Genomic DNA, 17881 nt, shown 5'->3' on the forward strand with positions numbered 1-17881 from the left:
ACAGTAGTATTCAGTGAATTTAGAAAATGTGAAGACTATTAATTTAACTGGGGTTAGAATTATTCAGGTTAGGCCACTTATATTTATATTTATTAAAAAGATTATTGCATTGAGTTAAAATTTCTTATTCAATTCTACCTTTAAATAAGTTCTTCCATACTGAAAGCCTGAAATTGTCTTAAATTACTCAGAATCTAATACAGAATCTCGAACAGAGAAAACACTTAACACTTTTTTGATTGAACAAATTAATGATACACTTTTTGCAAAGTCAATTTATTACAAAGGGCTCATCTGAATTCCTAGACATAAGGCTGGCTGTCACTGAGGAGGGAATTTGATCAAGAGTGGCCTATTTGACTACTTTAAACCCAGGTGACAGGGACTGGCCCAGAGGTGGGCAGTACGGAGACGCAGGGTATAAATAACCTTGCAAAAAACACATATTCTCTGCAGTCATGACAATTATATTTTAAATCCAATTATAATTTAAAATGAAAATCATCCTGTAGTTGACAGTAAGTCACTTATAGCAATTATCATTCTAAATGCAGTTTGTTCTTCAAAATGAGTAAGTAAAATGAAGTTGAATGTTGATAGTAGAAAAAGACCAAGAGAGTTATATGTAAAAGTTTCAAATATAATGACATTTAACTATGATAGTCTGATTTATCTACATAAGCTGTAGAAATGACACAATAAAAAAGAAAAAACCCTAAACCTATTCAACCTGGAAACATTTACAATTATCCTTGGGATATTTTGTTTTGTACACAAATTGCATACTATTATCTGTTGTATCAGTCAGTGTTCAAGATAAGATAACAGTAAGATAACATATTGAAGGACTTTTCATAGGGAGTTGGCTTACACAGTGGTGGAGACAGCTAAGCAAATCCACATTCTGAAAAGTAGACCCTTAGGAAGGAAAATTCACAAGCAAACTGGAACCTCGCAGGATTGCCAAAGCTGTTGTCCACAGACAGTCAAGATGGGAAGACCTAGGGCAGGCTGGAATTCCATGAACAAGGGCCAGAGCTGTTGTCCACAGGTGGAATTCTTTAGCTCTGCTTTTAATAGTTTCTAACTAATTAAGTTAGGCACACCGAAAAATATCACTAAAAGTCCACTAATTAGGGAATCTAATTACATCTATAACACTCCTTCACAGGAGCAGTAGATTAGTGTTACTAAGCAACCGGGGACAGTAATCTAGCCAAAGTAACATATCAAAAAGCCATCACATCTATCCATTACTTATATTATTTCAGTCCTAAAAAAATATAAAATCCTGTTTTTATTTGGCTTATTAATGCAAAAAATTTTTCATGTAAAGTTATTTATAATGTCTCAATAATACCTATGGCTATACCATTAATTTACTAACCATTTTCTTAATATTAGGCATAAGTAGTTTTCAACTTTTCATTTTCATAAATAATACCATTCTGAATATATTTGTATGTAAAACGTTATCAGCTGTGTTACTGGAGCAGAGATTATGGGCACTCAAATTTAATATTCTATATTGTTTTCATTAGTTTTAAATTATATATTAAATGTTCTGTGAAAACTCAGGCTTTCTCTTCCACACATCTCCTTCTCTATAATTAATCAAGCCCTACAGTCAAGGTCACAGTCATGTGTTCTTTGGGCCTATGGTATCAACGAGTAGAATTTTCATGAGAAGATCTAAATGGATACAAATTGTTTATTATATACGGAGTATATAGTATTTAGGATTTGTTCCTCTCCTATGATCTCTGTTGAAGTGCTCTTGTTGCTTTATTCTTCCTTTTTTCCTCTTGGAACTACATGCAAGGCATGTAACTACTGTAGAAAGTAGAAACCAAGTCAACTAACCATAGAAAGTTATGTGGAGGCATCACTTGGAAGAATGTCTTAGCCCTTGGGAAGCTCTTGCAAGTACCTTAGAAAGCCAAGAAGGGTCAGCTTGATTTCCAGGACATGGCACAAAAGGTTAAAACAGTTTACTCTTGCCCTTGGAAGAAACTATTTTTCTCCTGGGCAATCTTTACTTCTAACATTAGAATGTAAAGAATTCAAGAGCCAAGATTTAACCCAGTTCTCTAAATTAAAGGGAACAAGAGAGCCACTAAAGCCAGAGGACTAGTCCCCATGGCTCATAAAAAACCAAACATCTTCCAAAGAGGGAGTTTACATAACAACTGGAACTAAAGCATTTGGATGAAATAAAGAACATTTGTATAACTACAGTATGCTGGCCATACATCTAATAGGATTCTAAGGGTTCATGGCAGTCAAATGTCTGAACACTTAGGTATCTAGGAGCCTGACTGCACACATGAGAAATATCACTGTAGTTGGTGGAAATATTAGTGACAGTTCTTATGTGCTGGAGTCCTAACAGGATGACTCAGATCTTCAAATTAAAGGAAATGTTAAAATGTTTAAATAAAAAATCTCATGTAAAGGGTTATGTGCATCAGAAATGAGCTCCAACAAAAGTATCCATTTTGTTGAAAACGTCAAATATATTTGTCTTATTTGGATTTCTATTGGGATACTTCTAATAATTAAGTAGAAAAATAATTAAAATATTTTTATATCCTACTGTATGGAGATGCCATGTTGGCACATATCTGTGGATGGATATTTCAATGGTTAATAGGTGGATGTATAGATAAATAGAGATATATAGCTATAGATAGGTATATATCTATATATATATATCTATAACTATTGTCTGTCTGCTTTGTGTTGTACACTATTCTATGTTATACTCACACAGCAGAAATCAAAATAGTAATGTCACTGTCCTCATGGATTTAATATTCTTAAGGGGGAGAAATAGTTTAAAAACAAATACAATTATTTAGAATATATTGTATTATAGCATAATATCATGCTGATTTCTGATTAATACAGTATTTCTTAAATAGGGAAACATATCACTAGCTGTGAGTAAACAACAGATAAAAATGACCACATTGGGCTTCCCTGGTGGCACAGTGGTTAAGAATCGCCTGCCAATGCAGGGGACACAGGTTCGAGCCCTGGTCCGGGAAGATCCCAAATGCTGTGGAGCAACTGAGCCCGTGCGCCACAACTACTGAGCCTGCGCTCTAGAGCCCACGAGCCACAACTACTGAGCCCATGTGCCACAACTACTGAAGCCTGCGCGCCTAGAGCCCGTGGTCCTCAAGAGAAGCCACCGCAATGAGAAGCCCGCGCACCACAATGAAGAGTAGCTCCCGCTTACTGCAACTAGAGAAAGCCTGAGCGCAGCAACAAAGACCCAACAGCCAAAAATAAAATAAAATAATTTATTTTTTAAAAAATGACCACATTAAAATAAAGAACTTACTCTTGATGAGCAAATAGTATTAGCAAAAATGAATAGGTGAGTCCAAAATGGGAAGGCTATATTAGCGAAATATATAACCAGCAGAGGACTCATGCTGAGAATATATAATAGACTACCATGTCAGTAAGATAAAAACAGATGACTAGTAAAATGGACAAGAGACTCTAATAGCTAATTTACCAAACAGGAAATCTGAATGGCAAATAAACATGTGAAAATGTGTTTGACTTTATTAGTAATCAGATAAATTTAAAAATATGAAGTACAAAGTACTGGAGTGACTAAGTACATTTTAGTACTGGAGTGACTAAAATTTTAAGATTGATGGTATAACGTGAGAGTTTAGAGTCGTGGAAGTTTTGTACATTGCTAATAAGAATAAATATTGATTCAACCATTTTAGAAAACAATTAACATCACTAATGTTAAATACACATGTCTATAATACAGTAATTTCATTCCCTTAAGTATATATCCAACTGAAATCCATGCATATATACTTGCATATGTATATACAGAAGACAGGTCCAAGAGTATGCATAACTGCATTATTAAAAAGAGCTACAAACTGGTAAAAACAAGATATAACAACAGGGAATTAGGTAAATTGTATTAATTCATAGAGTGACATGCAATATATCCTTGAAAATACGTGGACTATGTACCTAAACACAATAACCTGGATGAGGCGTAATTGATGCAAAGCAAAAGATATAAAATATGACATACACTGCCTAATGCCATTTATACTAAGTTCAAAACAGGCCAGACTAAACTCTAGTACTGTATACTGAAATGCCTAAACGCTAAAATGAAAAGGCAAAACACAGTCAATGTAAATCCATATGGAGGGTCATTGAGTCCTGACGATGTTTTATGTCTTTATTAAGGTGAGGGTTTTATGAGTGTTCACACTGTAAAAAATAAGAGTGTATAATTATTTTACACATTCTTTTATATGTGTGTTATATTTCACAATAAAAAGAGTTGTATAAGGGTAAAACTTTCATAGGTATTTTAAAATTAATCTGCATTATCCAATTCAATTAGCTCTCATTTACTATCCAAATAATTATTTGCTTTGGAGTGTTGCCTTATGATAGGAAACTCACTTAAAATCCCTTCATTTAATATTTTTGAGAGTTTACTATAATTGTATCTGCCAAGTACTGTTGTAGGTAATCAAGATTCACAGGGAAGAAGATAGAGTCTCTGTACTCAGAGAGCTTATAAATATTCTTTTTAAATGTTATGGTCTTTAGAATGTGTATTTTGCTCAGGAGGCCATTACTAATTTAACTTTATTGAAATTGTACTGATAAGCATGATACAATGATTCTTCTTGACCAATTCATTGTGATTTACCAAGACTGAACATGGGTGAGCCAAAAAGGTACTAATTAATCTATCAATCTCATATCTGGTGACTTGAAGAAGCTCCCTCCCCCACTAAAGGATCTGAAGAATTGTCTACCTGCTTTCCTTATGAAATGTTTATTTTCTCTGTAATCGAAGAGATCTGTAGAGATGAAAATTATTATATTTTCTATATGTTACATTTTTCTGAAGTGTGATTATAAAGTCTCTGAAAGTTATATAAATTAGGACAGTGTGAAGAACACTAGGAAATAAAGTTGCCTGTAAAATATATTTCAAGTGACTTAATATTAATAGCATTTTGACCTTCTTTCCTTTATCCTTGCAAAGCAATGTGAATCTGTGACAATGAACATTTTCTGTTAGTTGTGAATGGTGTATATTTTCTGACAAGATAGCTTGCTATTTTCTTTAAAAAAAAAAAAAACTCCAAAAGGTTGTATTCTTTTTGAGCTCCAATACAGAGAATGAAATTTTGATCACTAAGTTGTAATATTATGATTTTGAAACAAAAGTATTTTGTTCATATAAATCCATTGAAAAGGAACATTTGTTTGAACAAGTTTAATAAGATGCTGATAATCTTCCACTTTTCTTTTTCAAAGTAGATATCAGGAATATCAGCTTGATTCCTAACTGAATTCACAGTGTGTTTATTAGTATCATTTGCCGCTCATTTCTGATTAGCAATAAAACTCATAAAAACAAACCAAACATCTAAGGATTTCTAAGTCAGATGGCTTGAGTACTTAGTGTTTAATATTCACTTCTAGTATTTCTAGCGAAGTATGCCCTGGGATGGTGGGAGGGCTTCTATTTTTGCCAAAAATTATGGAAGCAGATGCCCAGGTAGACTTGGGAGAGGTCTCCTGTGAACATCCAAGAAGGGGTGGCCTATCCCTACAAAAGAAGCATAAGACATCCAAGCTTCCTTTCTCTGCTTCTGCATATTGTTGTGTGTGGATATGATACTTTCGCCTATCTTGAAACCATAAGAGGGAATCGTCTTTGAAGGAAAACCTGTCAGTGACAAGAGAACATTGTATCAAGTGGCTTAATCTTCACCAAGTTTGTTCAGTTATCTTCCTCTCTAAACCTATACATTGTACATCATAAGTACTACTTATATTCTCTTTAGTTTTAATATGCCAATCTGTTAATCTGAAATACTAATTTATATTTAAGTTCTATTGCAAGAAGAACAGAGGCACATTATTTTTTATTTACTCTTTTTTTTAACATGTATTTATTGAGTTCCAGCTGTGTGCCAGGAACTCTTCTAGAAGAAAAGCAAACAGAAGGGCATAAAATATACGTTCATGCCAGTTAGTGACTCAATCAAGGTGACAAAATATAATATGTTCTATATGCAAGGTATGAAAATCTCAAATTATTGAATAATATAATCTCTCATTTAAAATATTATATTTCATATTAGCACACCATGGCAATAAGATAACGTTTATACTTCGAATATACATTAATTTCCCTCTCTTTTGGGTCCAGTCAAAAATATTGAACACAACACATTACATGAAGAATCCAGCTGGAATTCAGTCAAGGAAGTAGAATAAGGAACATGCAGATTTTGAAATTTAAGTTAAAATAGTCAATAGGAGAAGAGCAATCTGAAATATTTTAATGAGAAAAAACTGTGAAGTATTTTAAAGCTCATTGAACCAAAAATGGGAGCATCTGAGTTTTGTTCCTGACTTAGGAGATATAAGATTTTATTTTAGCAAGTTGCTTAATATCATAATGGTTCAATATCATAATATAAAATATTTATTTCAGTGTGTTAGGAAAAGCAAATAAGAATAGAGATTAAGAATTTTTAAAATAAGTATATAGAATTGTGTAGCCATAATGTATCATCAAGAAAAGTATCAAGAGGACAAGAGGAATTATCTGATTCAGAGTTAGATAGAAGTGAATAAATAAGAAAAACTGTAAATACATTCATCTATGAAGGTGACAATTTTCGAGCCTCATTGCAATCACTTCTATCCTGTCAGGGGAAACAATCCCATCTGTGGTACCGTTTTCTGTTGTCTAAGACTTGTGTGCTCCAGTAACAGAGTCAAAGAGAAGATTTTGCTGTTGCTGCAGGGAGCTGGCTGTGTTGCTGATGAAACGTGTTAATTACTCCATCTATTGACGTGTTTGTGTGTGAAAATATATTCACAATTATATAACTATTTTCACTGTAAATAAGTTTATGTACACATTTCCAAGCTATCTCTCATTTCATTTGTTTTTGATCTTATTTTTCTCACATACAGTGGTGCAAAGTATAGTAAATAATCAAACAAAAAACTTCCAAATGAAATCAGTAATGGAATTAGAGGGAGAAACATGATCTATGGTAGCAGTGACACAGGGTAGAATAGAGGAAAACAAACAAGATCAGTTATAAGAAATCCAAATGAAATTATCAAGAAGTGAGTAAGAATCAAAGCTCAGAACTTGGGCAGAGGAAGCAACAGGAGAGAGGAGGTGGGGGAACGGGCTCGATTGGAAAGTGTTGCCTTAACCTAGTTAATTTCAGGAAAGTGAATTTGTTCAGGCTTTAGACTACTTTTACAGGTTCTGGGGTGCATTTGCTTTCTTGGTGCCTCATATTTTTTTAATGTTTTTCCAAATGTATGCGTCCCAGGCAGACATACATCTGTAAATATACAAACTCTTGACACTGAGTACATTTAAATACATGCAGTACATTTATATAGTCAGTAAAATTTCATTTTCCATATTAATTCATTCAATCTTAAATGATTATAAAAGAGAAGCAATGCTAAGCATTATAGAGATATATTAGAATAGGATTTTGATTCGTATAAAATCAACTATTATGTGGTTCATAATACACTTCATACACTCTTAAATCAAGCATATTTTGAGTGCCCTTAATATGTCAAAATGTACTTGGAAGTGATACAAAATAAAATCTAAACATAGAATATTTAGACCTAGGATAAAGGAAAATAGACCAGAGGATGATAGGTAGATTACCTATTTTTAAGAAGGAATTGAAAGAAATGTATAAATAATTGATTATAGGAATGGAAGAAAGTGAGATAACAACCATTTATTTAAAATTAAGGATATTTCACTGAAGATTTTTGTCATTAGCACAATCACAACAGGTGTGATGATACATGGTGACTTGAAGATGGTGAGTCTTGATTTAGGAATAGTGACGGTTCGGTGAATGCATAAAACGTTTAGAAGTATTGAAAAAATTTAAGGCTTCCAGCACAATATATATTTAGAGATTATTTGGTCTATAAATGTTAATTTCATAATTATTTTTCTTTCTCGCTTCGCTTTCCTATATAAGTGTTAGATGACAGAAGAGAGATAACAGGAAACAGGTGTAACAAAATTGAAGATATTAAAATCTAAAATGGCATGTCAGGATTTTCTGTGAATTTATATTACAATATTCTTTCCAGCTTTAATGTTCATGGATTAAAAATGTTGACTGGGCTATCTATATACAGGTTTTCATTTCCTCTTGTTTACTCTAATGAGTCACAAGAGCATCCTGGGTTATTAGTTTTCCCAGCTATTAGAGACTTGATTACTTCCTTTTCCATTTATTTTATTTTCCTCCTTAGCCCTTCTGGAATACAGCTTTTTAAATAATCCTCCATTTACCTGGTTGCCTATTCCCTGTGGATTTGATTATTTTTAGACTGGTCACAAGTATGTTTGAGAAACAATGCATTACTTGACTTTTTTAAATGCTTTTTTTGTTATGTTTTGAATTTTCTGTTTTGCCATAAGTATGTGTCAACTCCAGAATCTCAAGAGGTTTGGCTTCATCGTAATTTACCAAATTACTTTATGAGTATATAGTTAATGCTGCTATTTAGACAGTTTTAAAAGTACAATACTATCTTTAATGTCTTTATCACTTACACTATTCAAATTTACCTATTCCTATCTCCCATGTATATAAACTAACTTTAAAGAGTTTTATTAGCTTTCATCTATTCTTTAGTTGATAAAGATATCTGTATATGTATGCCTATGTCTTATCCAGACCAATCTCAAATATTAACAGCACAGACATGGATTTTAATATGAAGAGTCCATAAAGACAGAACACTAGAACTGGAAACAAAAGATCTAGGAGCTCTTTCTGATTATTCTGAACTTACTTTCTTTGGGCTGTTTCGAGGATAACTGAGTTATACTATTTTAAAATCCTTTGCAGTCATGTGCCATATGCATGTCACGTACTATTTAATATGAAATTTAATCCATCATCCCTGACAAAATCTGTTTTTCCTAGCATCAAAATTAACATAGTCTTTATTTCAGTCCCTAACTGAATCTTGGATACATATGAGACCTTTAGGCAAGCACTTATGAATTACATCAGTAAGCATCCTGGTAGGCACAAACAAACAAAAGGAGAAACAACTGTTTGGGAAAAAAATACGTATCTTTTTTCCCTCTTGAATGGAACTGTCCACATAGAACTTAAACACATTGAGAAAAAGCTTAATTGAAAGTCTAACAGGGCTTCCCTGGTGGTGCAGTGGTTGAGAGTCCGCCTGCCGATGCAGGGGACACGGGTTCGTGCCCCGGTCCGGGAGGATCCCACTTGCCGCGGAGCCGCTGGGCCCGTGAGCCATGGCCGCTGAGCCTGCGCGTCCGGAGCCTGTGCTCCGCAACGGGAGCGGCCACAGCAGTGAGAGGCCCGCGTACCGCAAAAAAAAAAAAAAGTCTAACAATATTCTCTGTGTATCTTGAGATTTTTGCTTGGTTTGTTTTTTCTCTTAGAAGACGGTATTTCTTTCATTTTAAAGCTATATATAAACCCCAAATTCTTGGCTTTCTAGAATGATTTTTATCAAACCAAATGATGTAGTAATAATTACCAGACATCATGGCCTCTAGAAGCACTCTTTACAAAATAACAACACAAACAAAAACAGACACAGGAACTCATCCCCCAAATGCTCAGGCATTATTTACTATTTACTTTATACTCATAGATTTCTTTGAGAAATAGTTTGCTCTTTGGCGTAATTTCAGATGTAGTATAAAATAACATATATACTGTCAAATAAATAATGGTAATATCGTAACTCTGAATGGTATTGCTTCACTGAATGGTCTATAAATGAGTCTGTGAATGAGGATATGAATGCTATTGTTTGCAAAGAGATGGTAACCAAGATGATTCCCCTGAGCTCTAGGATACTGCTCATATTTCTTAAAGTATAACCAAGATTTTATTTAAGACAGGATGTGTTGCAATTGTTGTCTATATAGACCCCGCCTGTACTCCTATTACTGGATTCTTAAAAGACTAGGTGCATTTCAAGGACAGGACCATGATCTATTTATCTTTGTACTAGCAGCAAACTGGGTGTCTTGCACACCACATTCATTCGGTGTATGTCTACTAAATGGAAACTTCCTGTTATTTATTTGTAAAAAAATTACAAGACAGAAGATGGCTATTTACATTTGTTGTTACAGAACCCAGAGGAAGATTTAGTTTAAGGAAGTAACCATCAATTGTGTCAGTGCCTTAGGAACTTAGCAATCAATCACTTTGTCTCTCTTGGGTTTTCACATTTTAATCAGAGCAGCACTGTGAAACGCTTTGGACCTGACTTCACACATGATCTGTGAACTTCCACAGGAGGTAAAAAGGGGACAAGTGACAACCAATTGGAAAATGTGTGGGACAACAGATTGGAATAACATGAGAAATAATGAAATTAACACCCAATGATACCAGCGGAAGGCTTCTCCTAATGGCTTTAATCAGCAATCACGGACCATAGGAAAACTTCCAAGGCAGAATTAATTGTGTTAACTGTTTCCTTGGAGAAACGGTAAACATTCAACTCACCTGCTTTTTAAAATTAGGATCAGAAAACTAAAATATAATTTATTTATAGATTAAAGAAAGTTAAAGATTTTTTTTCTTTAAAGAGGAAAGAAGAGATACAGTCAGCTATGGGAAAAGGAAGAAAAAAAAGATACGTGTAGAAATAAAAGGGGAGAAAAAAGAGGTACGTGACAGATAAAAGAATAAGAGAGCTGGACATAAGCAAAATCAATAGAGAGAAGCAGAAAATGCTGGCTCAATATAGATTTCAAAAAAAGAGGAAGAGTAAAAAGGAGAGAAAAGAAGGTGCAGAGAGAGTGAGGAGGAAAGGTGGGAAGGACAGCCTGAAGCGAAATGAGGGAGGTAGAGCTCGGTGGTGGGGATGGGGGTGGGGATGCTAGAGGAGAGTCAGCGGGAGAGGAAGGGAAAGGGAAATAGTGAGAGAGAAAAGGAAACTCACCTGTAACGGTTTGGGTGCTGCCAAGCAGAGCAGACAGCAGATGAACAGCCAGTAAGGCTGCCCTGGTAGAGGTGAGCTGCCTACCATCCTGCATCAGTCACAGACTTATTTCCTAACACAAATCTCACCTCTGAGCTCCAAGGCTATGTATTTAACTGCTTAGCTGACAGTGCCTCTTGGATTCACTGTAGGTATCTTAAAACTACAATGTCCAAACCTGTCCTTGCCACCCAGCATCCTCACTGAGGAGTGGACATCACCATGACCCCTGCTAGCTAAACATCCATCTTTCCCATATGTATATATTTTTAAAAATCCTATAGTATGTAGATAAAATAAACAGGGACAAATATTTTGAAATATATATTCATTTAAATATAGATATCATTAGAAAATAAAATAAAATTTTATTTACTTATTTTAATACAAATTTATAGACACACACACACACACACACACACACAAAATATGTATGCAAGAGGATCCAGTGTTAATGCAAGCAGAGGCAAGAGAGGATATGTTCTTGAATATTAGATCTCCGTAAGGCTAGATATGTTTCTTTGCTTTTTTGTTATCGTTTTTGATATTTTCAGCTGAGTTTATTCCTTAGCCATGAGCAGTTCAAGTGGTGCAAGTTAACACTTTCTAGGATTGATGCATCAGAGGAAAGAATATTTGAGGCCAATAAAGCAGCTATAAGTTGGGGCAGAATCTGTAGATTCAAGAAAATCACTGAGACAGCGAACCACTTCTCTGAAAAAAATCTTAGGTTGAAAGCCAAATTATGCATAAATGATGGAGAGCCCCAGGGGGCCTGATTGAAAGGCAGCAGAAGAAATCATAGTGATAGAGGAGAGAGAACAGCTGTTGCATACTACAAGAGAGACGACATTTGCAGTTTGAGTTCAGGCAAGTTAACTGCATACTACAACTACAGCAACATCAGCAAGAAAGTACCTTGAAAGGAATACAACAGAATATGGGAATGACTGCAGTCTAATCTCAACAGTGCCCACCCAATTTTCAACCAAAAATAAGCAGACATGCAAAAAAAAAAAAAAAAAAGAAAAAAAAAAGAAAAAGGTCCACAAACATAGGGATTTGTGACCTAGTCAAAAAAATAAGTCCAAATGGGCAGAGATGGTGAATTGGACAAATGTTTTAAATCAGCTGTTATACATTCATATAAAACTTTAAACAAAAATGTGTTAACAGTGAATGAACAATTGAGCCCTATGTTACAAAATACACAAAAATCAAAATGGATTGAAGACTTGAACAGAAGCCCTGAAACCACAAAATTCCTAGAAGAAAACCAAATCAGTAAGCTTCTTGACAAAGATTTCTTGGATTTGATGCCAAAAACAAAGGCAACAAAAACAAAAATAAAATGTGAGAACATATCAAACTAAAAATCTTCCATTCAGCAAAGGAAACCATCAACAAAATGAAAAGATAACATATGGAATGGAAGAAAATATTTGCAAATCATATATCTGATAAGGAATTAAAGACCAAAATGTGTAAAGAACTTTTACAATTTAATAGAAAATCTGATTAAGAAATAAAAGAGGAATGGAATAGACAGTTCCCCTGCCAAAAAGACATAAAAGTAACCATGGAAAGCTACATGGAAAGGTGCTCAGCATCACTAATCATCAGGGAAATGCAAATCAAAACCACAACCAGATATTGCCTCACACCTGTTAGAATGGCTATCATCCAAATGACAAGAGATAACAAGTGTTGATGAGGATGTGCAGGAAAACAAACTTTTGTGCACTGTTGGTGGGAGTGCAAATTGGTGCAGCCACTATGGAAAACAGTATGGAAGTTTCTCAAAAAATTAAAAATAGAACTACCATATGATCCAGCAATTTTACTTCTGGATACATATTCAGTGAAAATGAAAACAGGGTATCAAAGAGATATATGCACTCCCATGTTTACTACAGCGTTATTCACAATAGCCAAGATATGGAAACCACCTAAGTGTCTTTCAATGAGTGAATGGATAAAGAAAAGGTGGTATGTATCTATATTCAGTGGAATACAGCTCAGCCATGAGAAATAAGGAAATGCTGACATTTGCAACAACATGGATGAACATTGAGAGATTATGCTAAGTGAAGTAAGCCAGAGAGTAAAAGACAAATACCGCATGGTATCACCTATGGTATCACTTACATGTGACATCTAAAAAAAAAAAAATGTCAAACTCATAGAAACAGAGTTTCTAGAAACTACTAGAAAAGTAGCTGCCAGTGGGTGGGGAGTGGGAGAAATAGGGAGAGGTTGGTAAAAGGGTACAAACTTTCAGTTATAAGATGACTAAATCCTGAGAATCTACTGTAAATCATGGTGACTATAACTGATAACACCGTATTGTATAATTGAAATTTGTTAAGAGGGTGGAACTAAATGTTCTCACCAAAAAGAAAAAAGATATGTAGATAGCATCCCAAACTAAAAATACTTAGGAATAGATTTTTTTAAGGGTGTAAATCTTGTTTATTGAAAATTACAGATCACTGATGAGAGAAATTAAATGAGACTGAATCACGTCAATAGCTATACCTTGTCTACCCAATGGAGATTTCATTGTTCTTAAAACATCTGTTATCTCCAAATTGATCTCTAGATTTAATGCCATCTAATTCAAAATCCCAGCAAGGTTTGTTGTAGAAATTAATAAGTTGATTCTATAATTCATATAGAAAAGCTAGTGACCTAGAATAGCCAAAGCGGTTTTAAAAAAAGGAAGAGAAAAAATGAAGGATTACATGATAGATGCTAAGACCCAATTTAAGCCAATGTTGATCAAGACAGTTTGGTATCTATTAAAAGGACAGGCATAAAGATCATGAAAGAAAATTGAATGTACACAAATAGGCCCAAATAGATATAGTAAATTGATCTTTGCAAAAGTTATGATGGCAGTTCAATGAGAGAAATGAATATCTTTTTGACAAATGGTAAACAGAACAACTGTATATAAATAAACTTGACCCTTACATCTTAATATACAGAAGTTAACTTGAAATGAATCACAGACTGAAATATAAACAGTAAAACTTTAAGATACCTAGAAAAACATAGAAGAAATATTTTACAACTTTGAGGCAGGCAAATGTCTCTTAGATAAGATACCCAAAAGCATGAAATTTATATAAAAAGTATACATTTTTATATGTAATGGTTTATATATATGTTAGATGATAGATGATTGATGATGGATGATAGAAAGACAGATAGATGATACATAAAATGATGTATGCTTCAGAAAGTCAGTGTTCTTTGCCTCTTATGATTCTGTCACATACTGTTATATAGTTGTTGAATAATGTTTTACAAGATTTAACGATCCTTTGATAGTAGGATATACAACAAACTGACACTTGGGTAAATGAAAGGCAGAATTCTTTGTTATTTACAGTTCCAAGGGAGAGAAGACTGTTGTAGCATGGCCACAGGAGGGGTTGCTCTTGAGTACAGGGTAACAAGGTGGAGCTTTAGGGGGCAGCTCCTGTATGGCATGCAGGGACAGGTGGGTAGCTAGACTTTGCTCTCTGTGGATTTCCTAATTTGAGTAATTTCACTGGTTTAGGGACACGGGGACAGTCCCTAGTTGTCTGGTTCCTGGCTATTAGGGTGGATGCCTAGTGACCCAGAGAGTGAGAGCAAGGGAAGTGGTTGGCTTTGTGGACTTAATCAATTCCTCAAAAAGGGGAACTAACTGACAGGCCTCTAGCCAGGGTCTAAAATACTGGGTTGACAGAATTTTGTAAAAACTGTATTACAGATAATTGTAATACAATGATTGTACCTTGGAAAAAATCCTAAATTTTGAGGGTCATGTATAATAAGCAGAAAATTTTAAGTAATAATCTGAACTAATGTAAACACAAATAAGTTAAAGTTATACTTATTAAAGAAAATGTTTTCTGCAAACAAGCTACTCTGCAATGTGAGATTCATAGAGCTGGAACATCATTCAATATTCATGACTTTATATTCACCTCTGAAAGAAATATTTATAGCATTGTTTTCAGAAAGTACAGCAAATAGTACGTAAAACATCTTGCAGATCATTTCCTTGACCACTTAGTAGTGTTCAGAAATACAGACCCAGTGGTTTGCCTGCATCATCTCTAAGTCGTTCCGTTCAAATTGACCCAACAAAGATCATATGAGTCCACTGCATTATCTCTGCTCTAAAGAGATGCTCACTGTTTAGAAGAAGCCTTAACTATTTCATTAGATCTTTTATTGGGGGATTCATACTTGGAAAAAAAAGTTAATCTCCATTTCAATCAAATCTGAAAGAGAGAATGTCAGCATTTTCCCCTTTGCTAAAAGTCAAAAATCATAAAACTCCAAAATATGTATTTCCAAATTTTCAATGCAATGCAATGTACCTAACTCTAATTTCCTACCATTATAATACCTTAATATATAAAATGTATACTCTGGCTCTAGCTCAAACAAAATTTCTATCTACATGAACATATTATCTTTTATTCTTTATTTCAATAGTTCCTAACATAATGAACATTTTTCTTTTTAATTTGAATTCCGGAAATCTTCTTGCAGTATACTATCCTAGGAAGATAGAAAACATTATACTGGTCCATTATAAATTAAAGCTTTGGGGTAAATCACAAGCTTTTGTAATTAACTAAAGCCTCCCCCCAACAGTATCTTCAAAAATGTTTGCTTATTTCTCCTCTATCCACAAACCAACAGCTTCTCTTCCATTCTATTCACACTTTGATGCATTTCCTCCCAGTGTTTACATTTTTTTTAAATTGAAGTATAATTGACCTACAGCATTATGTTAGTTTCAAGTACACAACATAGTGATTGAATATGTCCCTGTTCATTACAAAATGATCACCATGATATGTCTAGTTACCATCTGCCACCATACAAAGATAACACAATGTAAGTGACCATATTCTGTATGCTGTGTATTTCATCCAAGTGACTCATTTATTTTGTAACTGGATGTTTGTAACTTAATCTCCCTTACCTTTCTCACTCATCCTCCAACTCCCTCACCTCCAGAAACCACCAGACTGTTCTTTGTATCTATGCATTTGTTTTTTTTTTTTAGATTCCACATATACATGAAATCATACAGTATTTGTCTTTTCTGTCAGACTTATTTCGCTTAGCATAATATCCTCTAGGTCCATCCATATTATCACAAATGGCAAGATTTCATTCTTTCTTATGCCTGAGTAATATTCCTCTGTGTGTGTATGTGTATTCATATACACACACCCCACATCTTCTTTATACAATCATCTATTGATGGACACTTAAGCTGATTCCACATTTTGGCTATTGTAAACAATGCTGCAATGAACATAGGGCTGCATATATCTTTTTGAATTAGTGTTTATGTTTTCTTCTTAAAAATACTCAAAAGTGGTATTTTTGTTGAGGATTTTTGCATCTATGTTCATCAGTGATATTGATCTGTAATTTTTGTGTGTGTGCGTGGTGTCCTTGGTTTTGGTATCAGGGTGATGCTGACCTCATAGAATGAGTTCAGAAGCTTTCCTTCCTCTTCAAATTTTTGGAATAGTTTGAGTAGGATAAGTAAGAACTCTTTTTTAAACATTTGATAGAATTCACCTGTGAAGCCATCTGCTCCTGAACATTTGTTTGTTGTAAGTTTATAAATTACTGATTCAATTTAATTACTGGTAATTGGTTTGTTCATATCTTCTGTTTCTTCCCGATTCAGTCTTGGGAAAATCTATATTTCTGTGAATTTGTCCATTTCTTCTTGGTTGTCCTTTTTATTGGGATATAATTGTTTGTAGTAATCTCTTATGATACTTTGTATTTCTGTGGTATTGATTCTAACTTTTTCATTTCTGATTTTATTTATTTGAGCCTCTCTCTTTTTTTCTTGATGAGCCTGGCTACAGATTTATCCACTTTGTTTATGTTTTTTTAAAAACCAGCTCTTGGGCTTCCCTGGTGGCGCAGTGGTTGAGAGTCCGCCTGCCGATGCAGGGGACATGGGTTCGTGCCCCGGTCCGGGAAGATCCCACATGCCGCGGAGCGGCTGGGCCCGTGAGCCATGGCCGCTGAGCCTGCGCGTCCGGAGCCTGTGCTCCGCAGCGGGAGAGGCCGCGACAGTGAGAGGCCCACGCACCGCAAAAAAAAAAAAAAAAAAGTAAAAACCAGCTCTTAGTTTCATTGATTTTTTTCTACTATTTTTTTTTTAAGTTTTGAATTTTCTTGAAAATTTTCTTGTTTCCTGAGGTATGCTTGTACTGCTATAAACATCCCTCCTAGAACTGGTTTTGCTGCATCCTCATAGATTTGTGGATCATTCTTAGATATGTATTTTTATGTCTTTCATCAGTTTGGGGAAATTATTAGTTGTTTAATTCCTTCAAATAGTTCTACTTCCCCATTCCCTTTTTAGGACTCCAATTACATATATGTTAGAGCTTTTTACAATGTCCCATGTAGCTCTCATACTCTTGTTTATATTTTCGCTTTTTTTCTTTTTGTGTTTCAATCTGAGTAATTTTACTTATACCAGTATCAATTTACTATTCTGTACTTAACCTTTTATTTAATTTGTACAGTTGACCCTCAACGTGGGGGTTAGGGATGCTGATTCCCCACACAGTCCAAAAGCTGTGTATAAATTTGAGCCCCTCCAAACTGAACTACTTATAGCCTACCATTGACCAGAAGCCTTACTGATAACATACACAGTTGATTAACACATATTTTGTATGTTATATAAAATATATGTGTGTGTGTGTATACACACACACACATATATTTTATACATTCATTATATAGC

The sequence above is a fragment of the Physeter macrocephalus genome, chromosome 4, assembly GCF_002837175.3.
Source record: "Physeter macrocephalus isolate SW-GA chromosome 4, ASM283717v5, whole genome shotgun sequence".
Classification (NCBI taxonomy): Eukaryota; Metazoa; Chordata; class Mammalia; order Artiodactyla; family Physeteridae; genus Physeter; species Physeter macrocephalus.